Raw genomic sequence first — 9,942 nt, 5'->3', positions numbered from 1 at the left:
GCAGTATCTTTTGGGTATATGCCCAGGAGTGGTATAGCTGGGTCCTCCGGTAGTACTATGTCCAAATTTTATTGGTTTCTATTGATTATATTCTTGCACTTGCCTTTCACCATCATGTTGTCTCTGATATTTTTTTTCCTGAGGGTCCTAAGTTGGGACAGGGTTCTTAGGAGGCAGGTGGAGCTGTGTACCTGGAGTTTGATCAGGCCTCGTGTGAATCAGGCAGGGCTGTGTATGTGTCAGATTTGAGCAGGTCTTTTTGAAGGCATATGGGGCTGTGGAGTGGGGGCCATGGTGTGCTGTTCCATTGTCAGATGCTAATGCAAGCACAGATCAATGGTCTTGGACACTGTTGTCATAATAAACCCTTATTATTGTCTTGGTGTGATTATTTTTGAATCTTGCCTTCAAGCCATCATCATAATTGTAATGCTGAATCTTGTTTCTTAGTGGGGCTTTATTTTTTAGTTTTTAAAAATCATTTTAAATTCTCAGTTGCTATTTTTTATTATGATTTGTGTCCCATTTTCTTTTTTTGTTTGTTTTGTTAGATATTTTCTTTATTTACATGTCATATGATTTCTCCTTTCTCAGTTTCCCCTTCAACAAACAAACAAACAAGAACAAATAAGAACAAACCCCTGTTGCCTCCCCCCTCCCCATGCTTGCCACCCCACCCTCTCCCACTTATTGGCCCTGGCATTCCCCTACACTGGGGCACAGAACCTTCACAGAGCCAAGGGTCTCGCCTCCCATTGATTATCGACTTTGCAATCCTCTACTATACACATGCTGCCAGAACAATCAGTCCCACCATGTATACTCCTTGGTTGGTGGTTGAGTCCCTGGGAGCTCTGAAGGTGCTAGTTAGTTCATATTACTGTTTGTCCTAAGGGGCTGCAAACCCTTCAGCTCCATTGGTCCATTCTTTAACTCATTCATTGGGGACCCTGTACTCAGTTCAATGGATGGCTGTGAGCCTCTACATCTGTGTTAGTCAGGTACTGTCAGAGCCTCTCAGTAGATAGCTATATTAGGCTGGCTTGACCTTCCTTCAGTCTCTGCTCCATAGTTAGTCTTTGCAACTCCTTCCATGGGTATTTTGTTCCTCCTTTTAAGAAGATATGAAATGTCTTAGTGGGGCTTTTTAATTAGCTTCCTTTGAGTCAGAACAGGTGAGAGGCCCACCTATTTTAGATCCTCCATCTGGATCCCAAAGACTCAATCCACTGCCATGTCTTTCCATGTTACCATTCCACCCTCTACTCAGGTACAGTGTTCACTGGTTATAAGAACAAGTTCAGGCCTCAACAACAAGAACTATATCTTCTAGTAAAACAGACAGGCAAACTCAGGCAGATGCTCCCTGCTAGACCAGAGACCACACTGACAAGCATACTCAAGAAAGAAGTCTACCCACTGAGCATTTTCACTCTCTCAGTGTCCTTACTGACACTATCCCAAATCCCTACTCCCTTCCTCATCACCATGTCTCATCTTCCAAATTATGCAGAGACCTTTGCTGGTTCAAAGGCTATACTAATTTCCAGAAGTACAACCCCCAACTCAGATGGAGACCCCATGTTGGACTAGAGATTACTGCAACTTCCAGAAATCCAGAACACAAAACCAAGAAGATCAAAGAAGAACAAAGGAAAAAATATCCATCCAATAAGACAATCTTAGAAATTAGCATAAAGACCAATATTCACCCTAAACCCAGATTCCCAGATGCTGGATAAGAATGAAATCAACAGCCACTAGGACAGTATGTCACTATCAGAGCCCAGCATCCTACTACAACAATCCTTGGGCAGATGAAGCACAAGAAAAAGTCTTTAAAATCAACTTTATAAAGATGATAGAAGACCTTAACAAGAAAATATATAAATACTTAAAGAAAAACAGGGAAACAAAAACAATTAATTGGTGGAAATGAGTAAGTCCTTCAAAAAAAAGCCAGAAAAACACAAACAAGTGAGGGGAATGAACATATCCCTTAAATAATTCCCACAAACAAGCAAAGAGTTGAAGAAAACAAATAAAACTGTTTAAGACATAAAAATGGACATAGAAACAAAAATTAAAAATGGCAAATTAAGAAAATTCTGGAAATGGAAAATCTAGGTAAGGAAAAAGAAGGTACAGGTACAAGCATCACAAACAGAATATAAGAGATGGTAGAGAGATTCTCAGATGTTGAGAAGAATCTCAGGTGTTGAAGTTGCCATAGAAAAAATAGATATATTTGTTTCCATATCAGACCAAGACTGATTAAAGCTGAATTTCAGCAGCAACATAAACAAGAAAAATCCTAAAATCTCATGGAGACTGAACAAGTTCTTAGTGAATGGCTACTGGTCAAGGTAGAAATAAAAAAAGAAATTGAAGACTTTTTAGAATTCAATGAAAATCAATGCACTGTCCAAATTTACTGGACTCTACAAAAGTGGTGCTAATAGGAAAGTTTATAGAACTAAGCACTTTTATAAAGAAATTGTAGAAATCCCATACTAGCAACTATATAGCATACAGGAAAGCCATAGAACAAAAATAAGCAAAACACCCAGGTGGAGTAGATGTCAGGAAAAAAAATCACACTGGGGGCAGAAATCATCAAAATAGAAAAAAGAGACCAATATAAAGAATCAACAAAATGAAGAGGTGATTCTTTGAGAAAATAACTAAAGGATAGAGAGATATCCAAATTAATAAAAATTAGAGAGGAAAAGGGGGTGCTTGCTTCAGCAACACATATACTAAAGTTGAAACAATACAGAGATTTACTTGGCCACTGCTAAAGGATAACACACAAATTTGTGAAGTGTTCCATGAACAACTCTCTATTCAATTATAAGTTGGTCACAAAAGAAATAGGAAAAGAAATTAAAGAATTGTTAAAAGTTAATGAAAATGATGACACTACATACCCAAACATATGGGGTTTAATGAAAGCAGTACTAAGAGGAAAACTCATAGCTCTGAGTGTCTCCATAAAGGAATTGCAGAGAACATATACTAGGAGCTTACCATCACACCTAAAAGCTCTAGAACAAAGAGAAGCAAATAGACTTAAGAGGAGTAAATGGCAGGAAATAATCAAACCCAGAGCTGGAATCAACCAAGTAGAAACAAAGTGAATAATATAAAGAATCAACAAAACTAGGAGCTAGTTCTTTGAGAAAATAAAAAAGATGAATATACCCTTAGCCAGACTAACCAGAGGGCTCAGAGACAATATCCAAATTAACAAAATCAGAAATTAAAAGAGAGACATAACAACAGAAACTGAAGAAATTCAAAAGAACATACTGCAAAAGCCTATACTTAACAAAACTGGAAAAGCTAATTGAAATGGATGAGTTTGTATACAGATACCAGGTACCAAATTCAAATAAGGATCAGATAAACTATTTTATATTCCCATAATCTATAAGGAAATAGAAGCAGTCATTAAAAGTCTTCCAAACAAAAAATTCCCAGGACAAGATGGGTTTAGTACACAATTCTATCATACCTTCAAAGAATACCTAATACCAATACTCCTCAAACTTTTCCACAAAATAGAAACAGAAGGTATTCTACTCAATTCATTATATGAAACTACAATTACTCTAATACGTAAACCACACAAAGACCTAACAAAGAAGGAAAACTTCAGACCCATTCCACTTATGAATATCAATACAAAAATACTCAATAAAATTCTTGCAAATTGAATCCAAGAACCCATCAAAATTATCATCCATCATGATCAAGTAGGCTTCATATGAGGTATGCAGAGGTGGTTCAGTATATGGAAAACCATCAATGTAATCCACCACACAAAAAACTCGAAGAAAAAACCATAATGTAATTCACTATATAAACAAACTCAAAGAAAAAAAAAACATATGATCATCTCATTAGATGCTGAGAAAGCATTTGACAAAATTGAACACCCCTCCATGATAAAAGTCTTGGAAAGATCAGGAATTCAAGGCCCATAGTTAAACAGAATAAAAGCAGTATAGAGCAAACCATTAGCCAATATCAAACTTATTGGAGAGAAACTTGAAGCAATCCCACTAAAATCAGGGACTAGGCAAGGCTGCCAACTATCTTCCTACCTATTCAGTATTGTACTTGAAGTCCTAGCCAGAGCAATTAGACAACAAGAGGAAATCAAAAGGATACAAATTGGGAAGGAAGAAGTCAAATTATCACTATTTGCTTGTAGAGAGCTGTGATGTGTCGCGCCCCAAAGATGGCGCCAGGTTCTGCCTTCCGCCAGCCCAATGGCAAGTGCTGTCGAAGTAAACAAGTCCTTACTTGGCTATGGGCTGAGTCAACTGGCTTGCTTCCGCTGTGTGGCCCTGTAAGATAGTGCCACGTGGCTTTAGTTGGGTGGCTGTTCATATAGTATTTAGCCTGTGGGCTGGCTCTCCCCTGTGTCAGAAGATTCTTCAAGGTTCCTGAATAAACTGCATGAGAAGAGCTCGAGTGTGTGTTGCATCATTCTTGCTGGTCGAGGGTGGTCACTACAACTTGGTGGCCCGTACTGGGAAATAGAAAAGGCTCAGAACTCCTATAGTCAGGGCAGTACACTAGAAAAGTTCCTAAAGTAAGTTGAGACGATAAAATCCTCGGTGAAAAGACAATAAGGTCTCTGGGTTAGAGCTATAAAAACCTCAAAAATAGAGACAATAAAGACCTCAGAAGTAGAGGCTATAAAGATCTCGAGAATAGAGACAATAAAATAAAGTCTATGAAAAAGAACGATAAAGTTCGCAGGGTAGTGAACCAAAAACATAAAGTCTGCGAGAGTGTGGCTAATATTGCTCTACTCTATAGATAAAAGGAGAGAGCGAGAGTATTACTCTACTCTGTAGATAAAAAGAGAGAACAAAAAAGTTCTCAGAGTAGGGAACCAAAAATAATATTTAACCATGAGATCATCTCAGTCACATCCAATTTTTCTGGCTCTCCAAGGACTGTTATTGTCAAACTCAATTTTTCCAGCTCTTCAAGAGCTGTTAAGACCTGTGTAAAAGCTCGTTAAGAACTGTTTAGAAGATCAGTGCTGTTATAAGGCTGTGAAAGAGCTACCTTCAACACACAGCCCTATGCGGGGGTGAAAAAATTTAGCTTGGGAGATACTAGCCACCTATTTCTAGTTAATGTTAACCCTGACAACAACTTAATATCCCTGCGAAGCCCTAGACCTTAAGAGACTAAAGAAAGCAGTGGCAGAAGATGACTCTCATTCACCCTAGATGGAGACCATCCTTGAGGGCTTTGTCCACCAGGCTCTCACCCTCAGAGATTAGGAAAAAAATGGTCAAGGCTGTTTTCCCCTCACCCATGTTCCTTAAATAGATGGCCTTTTACCAAGAAGAGTATAGCATACTGAGAGAACAGAACCAACATTGTATCTTTAAGAGAAAAAAATGCTTCAATTCAACTGTTTGACACAAATCCTCAGTCTATGAACTCATTGTCTAGGTTAGAGTGGATGCCTCCCAAACTCTTTTTATCTAAACCTGATCCTAATTCTCCCACAGTCTTTACTGATGGTGGACAACTGAGATTCTCAGTGGTCGTCTATCCGTCTTTTGAGAAAAATGATGAACCTAGACCTGTTAGTTCTAAAGTGTATGAGATAGAGGGATCAGCCCAATTTAAAGAGAGCTGCCTAGAAGATCAGAAGTGTTGTAAGACAGTTGAAAAAAGACAGACAACTCTAGAACAGCTGAAAGAAGAGCGGTCAGTGAAATCAGAAAAAGAGAACTCAGACACAGAGTAGTCTGATACACATGAGAAATTACAGATTTTGATTGAAAAGATTGAGAAAACTCTATTAAAGAAAAACACAGGAGGAAGGGCCCAGAAACTGACAAAAGCCCCCCAGACTACATATTTTCAGTGCCTCCCCCCATAATCCAATCAACAGTGGGGGTCCAGGCCTCTTCTTTTACCCAGAGGTTTAGAGAGCAGTGAGGTCAGAGCTCCAGCTTGCCTGCCCAGTTTTTCAAGATGCTCAATCCTTCTTTAGAGAACATCCTGTGATCTTTCCAAAGATTGCGTCAGCTGCCCTATAACTGGGGCTGATAAAAATATTATAACAAAGAAAGACTGGCCTTCAAGTTGACCCATACAAGCCTCTTCTCAAACACTTCAAGGTCTAGGGTATACTAAGACTCCAGATATGAGTACAAGATTATTAAAGTGACAAGACCGAAAAAGTAACTCAAGAGATATACAGCCATATGTACTTGAACTCCCTATCTCCCTTTGGAGAAGAGACCTTTTAAAAGACATGAGATTTAAATTGAATAATGAATATTCTGATTCAGACCAACACATGATACAAGATATGAGATATGCTCCAGGCTTTAAGATAAGAAAATATTTACAAGGACAGAAAATTCCCATACCTGTAGAACAAAGACAAAAGAGACAAGGCCTGGGTTTTTCCTAAGGGCCACTGAGGAAGACATTCCCATAACTTAAAAGACAGAAGACTCAGTGTAGGTTCCTCAGTGGCCACTTTCCTCTAAAAAGTTGAATACAGACAAAGAGTTTGTGGCTGAACTGATGTCCTTAAAACATATAAAACTATCTGTATCTCCCTAAAATACTCCTATTTTTGTCATTAAAAAAATCTAGAAAATAGAGATTGTTACATGATCTGCGTGACATTAATTAACAAATACAGATCATGGGCCCAGTACAACGTGGCTTACCACTTTTATCATCTTTGCCGGCCTCATGGCCCATAATAGTTATAGATATAAAAGATTGTTTTTTCTCCATTCCTCTGTGTGCCAAAGATAGTGAGAGATTAACATTTACTGTTCCATCCTGTAACCATGAAGAACCTGATCAGAGGTTTGAATGAGTAGTCCTACCTCAGGACATGACAAATAGCCCCACTATGTGCCAACTGTATGTGGGTGAAGCCATTGCTCCTTAGAGAAAGAATTTTCCAGACTTGAGATGTCTTCATTACATAGATGATATCCTGCTGACAGCTAAGAGTGAACAAATGCTAGATCAGGCCTATGAAAAATTAGTTAAGTTATTAAAAAAAGGTTGTTTATTGCTCTTAAAAAGATTCAAAAATGTGGTTAATTATTTAAGAACAAAAATTAGACTTTAAAAAATAGTGCCTCAAAAGATTGAGATAAAAAAGATAATTTAAAGACTCTAAATGATTGTCAAAAGTTGTTAAGAGATATCAATTAGATAAGAGACTATTTAAAACTACCAAATTATGTATTAAGACCCCTGTATAATACTCTGATAGATAATTCGACACTTGATTCTCCTAGACAATTAACAGAGGAAACAAGAAAAGCCTTATATAAAGTAAAAAAAAAAAAAAAGTTACAAAACGCCTTTCTATAGAGATGACAAGAAAGACAGCCCATTACATTGTACATATTTGCTATCTATGGTCAACCTACAAGATTGCTATAACAAAAAAAGACCATTATTATAGACTTATTTGAAAGTTTCTCCAAATAAATCCATAAAACAGTATCCTACTGCGGTTACTGCTTTAGCCCTAAATGGTGTCCAACAATGTTTACAGTCTTTTAGAGTCACTCCTGCCAACATAATAGTGCCTTATTCCAGTCATCAAATTAAGATTTTGTGTGACACTATAGATGATTAGACAATATTACAGTGTAACTTTGATAGAGTGATTGATAACCATTATCCTAAACATCCATTGCTATCATTTTTTATAGAACACCCAATAATATTCCCAAGGGTTACCTCAACAGTACCCCTTCAAGGGTCACCAAATGTGTTTACTGATGGCTCAAAGACAGGCTACAGAGCCTATTTGATAAAAAGACAAGAGCCCGTGCTATGCCAATTTCAACCAAACTACCCCCAATTAATAGAGTTAAAAATAATAATTAAAGTGTTTAAAAAATGTCAGTTTACATTTAATTTGATCTCAGATTCAACCTATATCGTCAACACAGTAAAAGTATTAGAAACAAGTCCTATTAGAAATAATAATACTATATGTGCCCTATTATAAAAATTACAAGATTTAATGTAACAAAAAAAAGAAGCGCTTTTATATTCAACATATCAGAACACATACAAGATTGCCTAGACCACTGAGTGAAAGTAATGGTAAAGTTGATCAATAGACTAAGATAAAATACATTTTTTTGAACTCATCCCTAGACCATGCCAGATAATCTCACCAATTATTTCATATAAATACAAGAACCTTATAACAGAAATTCCATTTGTCTAGAGCAAATGCCAGACAAGTGGTTTTAGATTGTCCTCAGTGTGTGAGTCATCATCATCCTCCCAGTGTGAGAGTGAACCCTAGAGGGTTAATGCCACTTAAGATCTGACAAAAGATGTCACCCACATTTCAGAGTTTAGAACCTTAAAATATGTTCATGTGTCTGTAGATACCTGTTCAAGTATCATACATGCTAGACCCTTGAGTAGAGAAAAGCTCACAATGTCTTAAGATATTACATAGAAGCCTCGACTACGTAAAAAAAACCCGCAACAACTAAAAAACAGACAATAGACCAGCCTATACAGCTCAGACCTTTGCCTCCTTCTACAAACAGAGATATAACTTAATCACAGATTTCCATATAATCCTCAAGATAAAAAAAATTGTGTAGCATGCTTATCACACCTTAAAAGAATGTTTACAAAAACAAAAAAAGAAAATAGGCCAAGGCCATACCCCCAAGGAGAGAATGTCTCTGGCCTCAAGGAGAGAATGTCTCTGGCCTCCTTTTCTGTGGATTGTAAGTAATGGGAGTGCATCCATGGAAAACTTAGTATGCATTCCGGATGCCCTGTGCTGGAATGCCACGGCTTTTCCTGTGGCTGTGGTGACTAGAATGCCTCGGTATGTACCAGTTCCTGTGGAGGCCCCTAATACCATGATGCTGTTCAGGCCTAAAAGAGATTTTGGCATCACTGCAGCTATTGTTACTGCCATCACTATTGCTGCTGTAGGGGCTACTGCCTCAGCTATTGCCTTGTCTAGTTCTATACAGACTGCCAACACCCTGAATGACATCTCAGCCAATGTAGCACAGGCATTGGATACTCAGGCCTCTTTGAATTCCCATCTCAAAGGGGGCCTTATGATAGTTAATCAACGTATAGATTTAATACAAGAACAGATTGATACTCTTTGACAATTAGCACAGTTGGGTTGTGAGTAGAAGATGCAAGGCTTGTGTGTTACCTTGGTGCAGTATCAAAATTTTACAAAGGCTGCAAATCTGTCTAAGCAATTGTCAAAGCTCCTCTTACAGGATTGGTCGGAAAATTTTGAAGATAAGATGAGAGAGCTAAGAGAGACGATCGTCCACATTAACTCCACTCGGATGGACCTGCGCCTGGCCAATGGTTTGACTTCCTGGATACAGACAGCCATGGATCATCTTAAGGAATGGGCAGACATAGGCTCTATGGTGATACTGATGGTACTGTCCTCCCTGGTTTGTCTATGGTGTATTTACAATATGAGAGCCACACAGAAATATAATACAGCCATGATTGTACAGGCCTTTGCGGCCATTGAGGTAGGTCAGTCCCTTCAGGCATGGCTCGCTGTCATGAAGCCTTAATCATCACTGTACATGGTCTCTGCCCACTGAGGTATTCGTTCCACAGATAGTAAGGTCTGGTAAGTCAGTGATGGAGAGGACGGATAAGTCTCGGCCGCCTAAGACAGGACAGCCCCAAGTGGGGAGGCTGACCCAGAGATGGGTAAGAGTTTGAACACCGCCCTCCAACAGGCTCAGACCCATCTTGAGATCCCCGGATTTAAGAGTTACAAAACCTTTCCAGGGACTCCTACCAACAATTTCTAAAACAAACAAACAAACAAAACTGTAGAGAGCTGCGATGTGCCATGTCCCAAAGATGGCACCAGCTTCTGCCTTCCGCCAG

General features: G+C 38.5%; 1 non-coding gene across 1 annotated transcript; it reads left to right on the top strand.

The window, feature by feature from the left end:
* The first annotated feature begins 2,735 nt into the window (after positions 1-2,735).
* Positions 2,736-2,839, top strand: LOC116096031. Its single transcript, XR_004120805.1, has one exon. It is a non-coding gene; the product is annotated as a U6 spliceosomal RNA (small nuclear RNA).
* Positions 2,840-9,942: the final 7,103 nt, after the last annotated feature.

Source organism: Mastomys coucha, chromosome X (genome assembly GCF_008632895.1).
Source record: "Mastomys coucha isolate ucsf_1 chromosome X, UCSF_Mcou_1, whole genome shotgun sequence".
NCBI classification, from domain to species: Eukaryota; Metazoa; Chordata; class Mammalia; order Rodentia; family Muridae; genus Mastomys; species Mastomys coucha.
Note: the sequence above shows the minus strand (reverse complement) of the source record. Positions and strands in the feature narration are given on the sequence as shown.